The following is a 13,238-nucleotide window of genomic DNA, read 5'->3' as shown; positions in this document are numbered from 1 at the left end:
CAATTTGCATGTTGAAGGCTTAGAAGGTTATGTTTAGGTACTTATCTAAATTTATGTTGGGTCTGGTTAGATAAGAATGATAATTAAGTTATGTTTTCACTGACCAATTGATATTTTACAGGAGTATTAATGTAAGGACCAAAGGGTCCTTACATCAAAACTAGAAAAGTCTAGGAGCTTAAATAAGAATATGAATTCAACCACAAGTAAAAAGAGCTCTCCAAATTCTACTACTGAATGGTAAAGTTCTTGTTGATTATTTCCTCTTCTATTACAACTGACAAAATGATATTTAAGAATTAATTTTCACGAACTTTGAAAAATAACCCTTAAATGTGTCCTGACAAAGTGAAGCATCCTACAAAAACCACTCAAGAAAACATCGTTTTATAATTGACATAAAATTCCTAGAAGTCGTATAAAATGTGAAAAACAATTACGTGAAATACAAGTTGGAACCTCATTTGAGGACTTGAAACTTTGAAACTGTGATAGTGACTGTTTTATTTAATTAGCTACTCTAGACAGAATCTAGCGAAATTTTTCATATTCAGTTGGGAACTTGTATGATACTTTAACTTTGTTAATTTCAACTTATGTTATAAAAGTTGTTTATGTTCAATTTGTTTCGCCTGCTTGCTGTTTATTAAGAAATTTTGGTTCTTCCATCTAGCGTTATGCATGCATGTAAAAATATGATACTTATTCTATATTGGCTTTTATATATTATGTCGTTTAAATCTAAACTTTCGAATCTAAAGTTTACTTATGGTAAAATTTCGACAGCTAAATTTCTTCACCACATACACTACAAAAGAAGCAGAATTCTCTAATTTCCCGTATTATCTTTCCTATTGCGATATCCATTTGCAAGGCCATACCATCGCGGCGATCGTCGCTCGGGGATCATTCACTCAAATAAGGTTTAGATTGTTCAATGGTTAATACGTTTTATGTCTTAACATGAGTAGCTTTTGTATGGCAAATATCTAAAGTTTGTTTTGATGTATTTTGTTTTAATTAATTAAATTGTTCTTATTTTTTATGTTTAAAAGAAAGTATTTCATGAAATGAAGACTTATAGAGATTTTTGACTTCATAAAACAATGAAATTTGAAAACAAAATGATGGTACTTCATCATGAAACTATATATGGATAAATATCTCATCTTTTAAGAACATAATATTATAGTCCCTAGAATTAAGATATGAGAAGATAACGAGTAAAGCCGCGGTCATTTATCTAGTTCACAATAAAATGCCACATAGTTGAACATACGTTTAATACGATTTAAATTGCTTTTATTGAAACTTTCCCTTTCTGAATGCAATTTGAACTTTGGACGTGAACTGAGATTGTTATTAGCGTTGTTTTGTTTTAGCTTTTGTGTTTAAATTTTTTAGTTCTTTTGAATTACTTGTAGGTATTGCATTTTGAAGTGTAAGACGTGATTTGATACGTAGATATTAGGTTTTCACTGTACTACTATTAGCAAATTATTAAAAACACAATTATTTTTAATTTATAGCGGCTGTAAATCTATTATATTTGTCTCTATATTTATTTGTAAATTTCTGAAGCCCGTTACTCAGATTTTGATTATATTGTTGTCAAAATTGAATCATTCTAACTTTATTATGACCATATTTTAAGAATATTTCATTTTACCAAGTGTTTATATTACGTGTAAGTACACAAAAAAAATGTTTTTGCCATAGGTAGTGATAGTGATATCAGTGGCGGTACGTTCATACAAGCCGAAAAGCCCGGCTTGCCTTAGAAATTCGCTACGAGACAGGAAAATAACCAAATTCACGTTTGAATATTCGCGCGCAATGAGCAATTCATAATTTTCTCCGAAATTCAATGAAAACTCACCTACAATATTAATATATAATACGCCTAGCATAAAACAATGACGAATTCGAGTAAACTTTTAATTTCATCCTTCTTCCTATCGGAATAAGGTCGTACCTTTTATTTTGACGTTACAATCTAAATTGGATGGATTATAACATGTAGTTGTCTCGCTTGCACGCGTGGGCTTTTACCGGGCTTTGCGCTCATCTCTTCTAACGTATGAAATTTCGTCGGAGTAGATACATACCTAGCTATAGAACTCTATAGCAATCAGTATGGAGTATAATGCCCGGCTTTAACAGTGTGAAGATAGTTACGATTGCGCGAACGAACGTCGTGAATATTATTGTTATTAGGTATAGTTTGTTTGAGCGGGTGATTATATCGGTGAAATTTAGGTTAAGTTTTTCGAATTTTGTGATAAAATGAGTGTCGCGACAGCAGATTGTGTTGTAAATTGTGATGGTTTGCTTTGTGCTCAGCGGGGGAAAGGTAAAATCATTAAACTTTACTGAAAAACATCAATTAATTTCTTCATAAAAACCAACTCCCGATTTGTGCATTACCCAAACAGCTAATAAGTCACATAAACGAAATTTTAATTAAAATATGTTTACGAATTAATCGATTTCATGAATAAGAATTGCTTAGAAGCCCCAGCTGTTGAAACTTGCACATTTGGTACTTGGTAGTTATGATTTCTGCTAGTAGGTATAAGCACAGATTAGAGAATAGTTACTTCGTAACAGATACATCACTCCCATACAAAAGCTAAAATACCTACGCTATATTTACCTACAAAATGCGCCGCAACTCGGCTGCAGTAAGAAATGTACTCTACGAACACGCACCGAGAAGCGAGTTTCCCGCGCACGCCGCGTGATTGCGTCATCAAACGAAAACTTTAGGGTTGTACCGAGCGCGTAAATTAAACACAGAGTTGCTGAAACACTTAATTTTTTATTGTTAATTATATTTGTTACATTATACAATAAAAAAAATGAAATCTTATTGATAGTAGTTGTTTCCTTCGGTTTCACCCGCGTGGACCCGCGAGAAAGTACTTTACCTGTGTTCCTGTTTAGGCAATTGAAAAAAGACAATTCCTTGTTATTCACTCTTGAACTCCGACACCCGTCCACATCGCAATAACCGGGCATCTTGGTAGCGAGCGCGGGAAACGTGACGCGGGTGCGCAGTCTCGCGTGTGCCAACCAACTGCCGCTTGGGTCGGTACCGACCTACTGTGCGGTAGGCACTTATAGCTCGACCTTGAGCGAGTGACGGAGGCCTGGTATAAGGTAGTTCTTCCACGGAGCGTGCTTTCTCATCGTTAAATCGAATTCATAGGTACGTATTTAAGAAATACACAAGGCCAAGAACGCCTGATTGAATTATCAATAATTGCCAGTTGTTAGGTAATTGAATTCTAAAACAATCACCTACTTTCTATTCCGATGTTATAAAATCTTTCCTTCAGAAGATCGCCGTTTTGAATTATTAGAATATAAATGATCTGTACAATTTTATTAATAATATAATGTCATACAGTTTAATATAATTTATCGATTTTAATGATAAACGTTTGACTAACTGTTAGCGGGCGCGCGTGAAAATTTAGAAGCAAATCTTCTTAATTACTAATTACACAGTATAGGTACCTTAGGAAGGTTTCTTATTCAAGAAAAGGGTACCCAGCAAAAACTTTGAAAACTTTGGGCTTGCCCAGTCCTTACACCCTAGGCACGCCACTGAGTGATATCGATGTTTTTGCTGACCGTACACAGTGACGTTTACAAATGGCGCGACTGTAGCACCTGTTGCTTGGCGACGCGACGTGATTCGTCTATCCGCCGCAAATTACTGACAAGCCCGAGATTATTTGCTGAAACTTGAAAGTCGGAATGAATTGATTTGTTGGAATCTTGAATTGTTGGAATTTCTTTGTTTTGTCTAGATATTTTAACTCGATAACTTATAATTAATAACTTATAATCTTTGGCGATCTGGGACAGGCCTACGTTCAGCAGTGGACGGGAATAGGCTGACGTGATAATCTTTGGGAGAGGCCTATGTCCTGCAGTGGACGTCCTGAAAGGCTGGAACAGAAACTTGTATAAATATTTGGGATTATTTCGTTGTAAAGTTAATTTGAAATATATTTTTATAACTATGAGGGCCAGGGTTTAATTTCTAGTAGAAACAAATCACCTAGCAGTAATAGAAATCAGAACATAATGCAAGTAACTAGTGAAAAATATTAATTAATTTAACGTTGTGCTATCAATATCTATATACATGTCATTTAAAAGATATGTTTTAGTTTCCATAGCGAAGCGGAGTATATTAAAACTTATAAAATAAATACCTTTTTCTACGTTTATCTATATTTTATTACTTTCTTATTTATATGTGTTGTCAATTTGATTTACGGTATATGTTTAAAAACCGTAATGCTATAAAATAAATAAACTTATTATTAGAAAAAAATAGCTCGTGTAGATCGGTCACTCAATTAAAAATCCGGTTTTGATACTTAATATAATTTTATTTCAAAATCTTAATATGTATCACTTAACATTGATGACTTTCTAATCAAATTAAATTAACCCAACCACCTAACCCAATCATTTTCAATAATTTTGCAATTAATAACTAAGATATTAGTACACTTTGCAGTACCATTACAAATCCAGAAGCACATACAAATATACACATAATAATTAAGCCACATGTCGTTGCTGACGGTACCTCGTGACGGGTACAAATAGTGAGATATCACCTGTGCCTAATGACAATGAGTCCGTCCTGCAAATTATTCCATCCAGTATTACTTGCTGATTATCTCTAATTATTACAACCAACTTATATTAATATGTAGGTAGGTACGTGAACATTTAGGGCCGATTTTTCAATGCTTGGATAAAACTTATTCGTCGAATAATGTATAAAACTACCATTTTAAAAACATATTCTAATTGTCCGTATTTGACAGTTTACGTGACATTTTTATACTATCGTGTAATACTTTATTGGACGGATAAGTTTTATCCAAGCATTGAAAAATCGGCCTAGTCTTTTCTTTTATTTGGGTAAGTAAATAATATGTCAAATTGAATATCGAATGGTCGAAATTATTTTTACTCAAAATCGCAAATATAATCTGATATTTCCTCTTTATAATATCAGTATAAAACCTCTCCTACTTTTCCCTTGTTTACCACCACCACCACCATGGATATAATGATATTATCCCTGCTTTTCCAACTTATATCTACTTACCCAATAACAAGAGCTAATTATCCTGAGTACGTAACACTTTCGCCGTGCAATGAGATTAAAACTTGCGTCGTTCCCGTGCGGCTAAAATAATTGCATTTGCAATTTAAAACTACCCTCCAATATACATTGTGATTTGTGCGCTATGTTTGTTTAGTGGCTCGGCGAGGGAAATATAAGCGGGAACATAACCCATTTACTAGACAAATATGATAAATATCCTATTTTCTAATTCTAATATACCCGGTCTAGCGAATTTCTGAAGTCTTTGTGTTTAGAAAATACACACGGATCATATCATAAACCCGCTCTTTTAATATTGAATAAAAACATTATAAAAACAAGCTCATTTCACAAAAGCACCTATGATATTACTCTGAAAATCGCTGGTAATGTTCAAATACCGCAAATTGCGATTCGTCGCTTGTACCTCGTTGTTTCTCTCTCGCTCCTGTGGGAGTGTGTATGTTTGTCTCTTTCGCACGTTATTATTTTTTATCGGCACTTGAGTTGCATCCGCGCGGGAGCTCGTTATCCGCACCGATGTCAGGATACGTGTAGTTTTAATAAGATTACAAAGCTTGTTACAAGAATCTTGGCTTTTAAGCTAGTTTTATCAAAGTTGGTAAGGAGTTTTTTTACACTCGTTCAGCCGCAGGGAATAATGACCCGCAAGGAGGGTAGGAATAAAAAAGTTTTAATAGTTGTTTCGTTAGTAAGCGAAGAAAATTTAAAAATACCTGCATTTATGTACATAAAATTATACATTTAGGTTTTATAAACTGTACAATAAAGTGCATTTGTGCGATATCTAAGAATCTATTTAATATGCATTTTTTGTTTCTTATTTTCGTGTGAAAATAACTATGCGTCCGTCTGTTTGTTACGAAAACAACGCTTACTAAAACAGAGCTTGGAAAATTAAACTATCATACACCTCAAGTGCAGTAAAACTAATTATATATTATATTAAATTTATCTTATGTCAACAAAAACATCAAAATAAGTTAAGCAACTCAATTAAGCTAGTTACACACAGTTCCACGTGGCCAGAGACGTGTTCCCTAAGCAGTACAAGGGATTAGACTGTATGTGTACTGCTCTGTGTAGATATATATACCTTTATATACTTCGAACATAGTATATAAGGAAAATAATAAAGATTCCAATAGACATTACAGGTAAATATGTATGGTTTAGGTTTTTTTTATATTTAGATAACTAATACTTTACATACATATTTCTTGAGAAAACTAATCAAGATTTCCAATACACAAGACGGAAAATTTTATCAATAGAATTTATTGGAACTTATAGATCTTGTGAATAAAATAGGCAACAAATATATTATAGCAACGCGCTTCAGGTGATTGGTCTCTGAAGTTCAGAATATTAACTTTTCAATAATAACATAACAATGAAAAAACAAAATAGGAAACGTTTGTATAGAGTCAGAAAAATACATTTATATTCAAAAGTTTTAGATTAATAACAACTAAATTATTAATTTAGGATACGGCGAAAGATCTACAGTATAAGGAAAAGATAAAATGTGGTCTTGTTTACAAAGCTGACAGCTTTTCATCGCAAGAGGCTCATGTTACAGGTGAACTATAAAATAATTAGTAGACGTATTACTATCACTACATAGTATAAAGCAAAGTCGCTTTCTGCGTCTGTCCTAATGACTGTATGTATGTAAGCTTAGATCTTAAAAACTACTTAACGGATTTCCATTTTTTTGTACAGTGATTCAAGAGGAAGGTTTTAGTTATTACTAGAGCGAAACCGGGGGCAAAGCTAGTAAGTTAAATAAGATAAATAATTGTATGCGTTTGAATTTAGTTCGTTTAGTCTCAAGGTATGGGTCAACATAACTGTTTCTAAGCTCATGCCTTTTGTGTGTATCCATTATTTCGGCATAATTAAGCAGAGTTATACAGTTTCGTTGACCTTGCCCTTAAGGTAAATGTACGTATACTTACGTTTAAGGTCCGTTATCTTACTATTATGTAATGAGATTTTATACTGAATTAAAGTTTGATAATAGTTATATATACATATATATAAAAAATAAAAATGAAACCCGTTTTCCGTTGTCACGGCATCACGCGTGAACGGGTGGACCGATCTCGATACTTCTTTTTTTATTATATTCCTTGAACTACTATTCCTACGTATGTCTAATTAAAAAATTATCTTAAGCTCCCATTACTGTCTTTTGTAAGAAACACAATTGCCCTATTAGATCATTTATTACATTACTCTACAGGCCATCTCAATAAAAATTAAAATTTTCTTCTATAAGTTTCTGCCTTGTACCACACAGAGCGTTATCACGGGTTCAACGACCGCGCTTATCTAATCCTGACCCTGACCTCAACAGCCTACCTACAATTACCTTGCTCACTGATTTACTTATTCTTATGTAATAGAGCATTTTCAATGTGTAAAGTGTTTCAATACCATCTAAGACTTTGATTTAATGTGTATATCTTGAGGTGATTATAACGGTTTATTATTCTATTATTAATAAAGAGATCGATATCTGTGTTTTTTATAATATTATATTTGTTATTATACTAGGTATATCTGTGTATATGTACCATCTAAACGTGAAAAGGACTCGACCGTTTTTGACGCCTTTCGGCTTTCTCTAACAGTTCGCTAATAAGGAGAGGGGCCGGTTTCACAGCTACCTGGTATGTCCCGTTTAGCTTATCAGGCAGTCAAAATGACATAATATCATTAACTAACCGATTTCAATTCTTTTACCATAGACAGCTACATTATTCCTGAGCTACAGACTATATTTTTTTTTTATTTTATTTCAAGCGTAGCCGGGATGAACGGCTAGTTACATACAAGATTAGCGTGGAGGATCTTTCAAAACATTTTGCAAGCTGGTCAAAAGTGGATGTTGCGCCACGCTGGGTCCATTAAAGAGCAGTTTCCCACGCACCGCGGGTCAACGACCGTTGCTTGGCAACTGTCTTGTTATTATCTATGCGTTATGCTTACCTTTGATTTGTTCGCAACATATACAGCCTTGTAGATTTCAAGTGTGCTTGTGTTGGCTGTGGGCGAAAATGCGCGGTAAATTGGAAGAACGGTCAAGTGGGAGTCGCGAAGAATGAAAGTATTTTTCATGTTCAAAGTGATAAATATGTGAAATATGTGAAGCTCATTATTTATTCAATCTATAATAGCAATACATACATCGATAAAGTTGATATGTGAAATGCTACCGCCTAATTCCCACAGGTGACATGCGGCTTTCTATTCAAATAATGAATGCTTATACGTTCATTGTTATCAAAACATCGAACAAATTCAGCAGAAAAGGAATTAAAATCAAAATATTCCTTGTAATTAGTGTCAAATTGTAGCTCCAACCTGTCCAAATTTCTATAGCGCTGCAGCTATTCAAACTGAATTCACCAATTCAGCGCAAAGCGGACAAAAGCGCTTGACGAGCGCTAATTTTATATTCTTAACTGTTTAATAGAGTAGTGGGGGCCAGAGCGCGCGGCTCGCACAGAACAAACTTCATTAGTATGGAAACAAAAGTGTCAACACTCTGTCCGCTAGGTGCTCTGTGTTTGGACTTTGGACATATTTTAATAAGGAGTTTTGTTAATTCCCAACGTCAACTTTGCTAGATTCAATTGGATAAAATTATTTCGTTTGTTCAAGTCTTATACATATTTTTAATCGCTGATATTCGTGATTAGCATCTTTGAAATATGTATTTACATAGATTCAATTATAAATTTGTTAGTTACATTATTTATTCCTTTTAAGCCTTGTCGCGAATCTGCTCTTAGTTAAGGTGTCCTTTCCCATAAATTATAGCCCTGTCTAATTTCAGGCAGTCTGGGAGATTTTGAGATTTCGTAATAAGTTAGTGAGGAAGCGAGTATCCTTTCACTTTTAAAACTAAATTATCGTACTGATCTTCGTTCTACTAGCATATTATACATTCAGAAATGTTTTTGTTCATAGTTTTAGTAGAGAAATACACGTAGCGTAGCTATAGGTATAAAATACGCGCAAAGACTAAAAATTATACTGTACATTATTTAAATGTAGGTAAAGGAAAACCTACAACACAAACATCAGCACGCTACACTTCACATTATAATAGAAATACATAAATCTATCAATTCAAAATCGAATAAAAAATTATTTATAAAGCTTACATACTTCTATAGGAAAGCTCATAATTGAATTCATTGCTTTTCCGTACGCACACATACACAACATTGCCGTTACTTCGCACACCACACATCTCTAACACTATTTACATATCAATAAATCTTTCGAAACCGATCTCTTTTACGACGTATCAAAGCCTCTTTTTCAATGTTCATTATCCAAGACGTCAGATCGATCTTAATTAAGTTGTCAAATTAAAATAAATCTTTCTCTATTGGAATAAAGTATAAATTCAATTGGAAGCGTGTTGTGAATTGATAGGGCCCTGCGTCGTGTGATGTAGGACAAATTAAGACCTTAAGGGCAAGGGTTAGAGTTGAGACTGGGCTGGCAGGTGTTGGCGTGTTTGTACCACGCCGTGCCAGGCGCTGCGCCGGAGTACAGTTACGAATTTCTATGTATATCGATTGTGTTTAGATTTCTTCGTTTTGTTTGCATGTTTCCTTGATTCTTTTGAAACTACTATTGCGTTTAATTTTTGTATGTACCTACCTAGTTGACATATTTTTCTTGTTTATTTTTTATAGCTTTACTAGCTGCGCTCCGCGGTTTCACCCGCGTGACTCCGCTTATGTTAGTCTTAGCGTGATGATACTATATAGCCTTTAGCCTTCCTCGATAAATGGGCTATCCAACACCGAAATTATTTTCCAAATCGGACCAGTTGTTCTTGAGATTAGCGCGTTCAAACAAACAAACTCTTCAGCTTTATAATATTAGTAAGTATAGATAACCTTTCATGCTCTCTATGGTACAATATTCCAAATATCCTAAATCATGTAGGTATTGATACAGACGGTATTTAGGTATTAGATGATGGTTTAAAATGAAATATAGTGACCATATACTTATGTGCATGGATCGACCTGAATAATGTAACAACACCAAAAACTTTCTTATTTACAAGCAAAAGCCAATGAAGACATTTCGGAAACGAGCCTATAATCCAAGTCGCTAAAAATGCTCTTTCAAAGCTTCTTCATCCTAATTTGTTTTCTATTAATTGTCTCTAAAATCTGAATATCTATTTTTAGTATAATATAAAGCACATAACTGAAATTGAAACACGATTGACGTGGATTCTGTCCCATGTCAATCCTGAATTCGCAATTATGGGTTATATCCAAGGTTATATCATAATTAACGAATGGGCCTTCATTAGGAGTTAGATTTTATGACTATATTTATTTGACAAAAAATATTGGTTACGAGAGAATTATACGATTCTTAACCTCTATCGAAGCTGCTCTATGAATCCTGCTTTTATTTATAAATGTTAATTATTTTATTTTATCTAAGGGTATTGAAATAATATGTGTCAATTTAGTACTACTATATGCGTTCCATCTGCATCTTAGACCACAACTTAGCTAAAAATCAGGCGAGATCAAAACCAATCGCTTCCTTACCGACCAGTCAAAATATTATTTATAAAACATAATAATGATTACACTTATATTTGCACACATATTTATTCGATCTTCTGCACAATTTGCTAATCTTAAACGAGTTTTGCCACGATAGAGGAATATGTAAATCAAATTATCAACTGAAGTGGACTTCGCAATTTAGATTGCATATTATATTCAAAATATTAATAAATTTGGATACAACATTGTCTAGTCACATTATTAATAATTGGAACGTGAGAAATGGAAATTAATAAACATATTTATGCATTAAAAATATATATTTTGCAGCTGCACCCTTATGCACACAAATCAGAATTCGAAAGTCTGTCCGTTCACGGCAAAGTTTTAGATAAAATTTAGATAGAAAAAGAAACACTGCTTTCATTTCAAAAGTCAAATCCAAAAATGTTGCCCATGGTTTTGTTCGCGGGTGAAACCGAACTACTCTACCTGTATATTTATTCACAATTGAAACTAACTTATAGCAAATAACCAAGTGACTCCATAGGTGTATGTTTGTCCACAAATAGCGCATAAATTAACGAACCGTGTTTAATTAAATTGTCCTGAACAATTTGGGGCAGACATCACAATTATTACATCTATTTGGTTTGGGTCTTTGAACTTATATTATTCCTAGCTAAGATTTAAATCTTGTAGCAAGAAATGAACGACACAATAAATACGGTCTACCTGCATTTAAAATTGAAAAAACTACATACATATAAAAGATTTTTATTATAATTTTGATGACCTCCTTTTTAAAAATATTAAGAAGCCAAGGGAAGTTTGAGTAGTGAGCCATTTGCCCCTTATTTATAAAATACATGATCTTACTAAATTATTAACGCGAGAGAAAAATAGCTACAACCTAAGGCTACAACAGTCATCAGTTTAAATAATTATTTAAACTTTATGAGCTTGGCTAGATCATATAAATCAATCTGAACTATAAGATGAAACCAAAAGGTCATCTAAACAAGTTACTTCTTAATATGGAAGCTGCGCCTTGATTGTGAAAAATCTTGGTCAAGGAATATTTTAAATAAATATTTAATTATGTCTACATGCTATTTCAATTAAACACATATACAGGAATCTATTTTTAGCATTTGTTTATTTGTACATATTTTTAATTAAATAAATACGTTTACGTAAAACAAAAAAATCTTAAATTGTTTTGAAATAACCGTACGTTTAAAACGTTATTATTTTAGCTTAATAGATTTTCACTTGTTTAAATAATTGTAACGAGCTTCTGTCGGATAAAATGTAGTTATGGAATTCAAGGGAATGAGTATAAATAAATTGATCTACATATTTTCAAGTTATATTTTATCAAAATCGGTTTATACGTTAAAAACACAACACACAAATTTCAAAATCAATAATAAAATATTAGAAGTAGGAAAAATTAGGTAAGTACCTATTATATTTTTACATCTAGAACATTAAGTAGAGTTACGAAATTAAAAGTTCCTATCTATCTAAATTATTCTTAATTATTTTCTATATAAATGATGACATACATACTATCTGCCTAATGAGAAATACCTTCAATTATTCGTGGAATATAATACGCGATGGTGGTCAAATAAGTGCTCATATGCAGGAATGTTACGAGGGTCGGGTCTTCATTACTCCCTTTATTGTTTCAGGTACGTAAGTAGATGGACCTCCAGCCTCCTGTGAGGAATGTGTCTCCATTTTAATAACCTTAAATTTGGGTGGAACACAACATAGCATGAAGCCGGTAGCGACTTTGGTAAGCGTTAAAAGTGTTAAGCTAAATAGAATACATATAAGCTGTTTATGTTGATTGATGAATTTGTAAATGTTAAGGTTAAACAATCACGAAAAACATTTTTTTTTGTATAACTGCGCATGATAATGACTTTCTATTTCTAGTAGCTGCTACAAGTCTTAACTTCAGACTACAAGCCCAATAAGTAAACTAAATTTTTTCTGAAAATTCAAATTCTGAAACGATAAAAAAAGCGTGTGCCGAGCACACGTGTCAGAAGTGAAACTTCTTTGACAAATTTCAAAGATATCATAATCGTCGCTTTACTCCATGACGGTATTTCAATGACGCGACCTTGAAATTCTACTGTCAACGCGCCTAAAGAAGTTTTACTTCAAAAACTATAGGTACAGGAACAGACTGTTAATTGAAATACTCAATTTCAGAACTAACCTCGTCAATAAACAATTTGTATTGATACAAACGTCCTACAATGTCGGAGGTCAAGGTTTAAAAGTAAATGGAACAATTAACGGTGAGAGAAAAGTTTTATTTACTTGTTACTTTGTAAACGATTCATGAAATTTGAAAGTAGCGCTAACACATCTTATATACCTACTAGCGACCCGCCCCGGCTTCGCACGGGTGCAATGCTGATACTAAATACACTACAGAAAAATTGTGAACGTTCTATAGGTATAAAAATATAGCGGCCCGCTCCGGC

General features: G+C 33.2%; 1 protein-coding gene across 1 annotated transcript in view; it reads left to right on the top strand.

Moving 5' to 3' along the window:
- The window catches only part of mgl (low-density lipoprotein receptor-related protein megalin), a 136,808-nt gene that overhangs the window by 50,865 nt on the left and 72,705 nt on the right, over window positions 1–13,238 (top strand). The gene's annotated exons all lie outside the window — the stretch shown is intronic.

Source organism: Colias eurytheme, chromosome 12, assembly GCF_061535395.1.
Source record: "Colias eurytheme isolate Ceu_HAF_F1 chromosome 12, ilColEury1 Martin Lab GWU primary, whole genome shotgun sequence".
NCBI lineage: Eukaryota > Metazoa > Arthropoda > Insecta > Lepidoptera > Pieridae > Colias > Colias eurytheme.
Note: the sequence above shows the minus strand (reverse complement) of the source record. Positions and strands in the feature narration are given on the sequence as shown.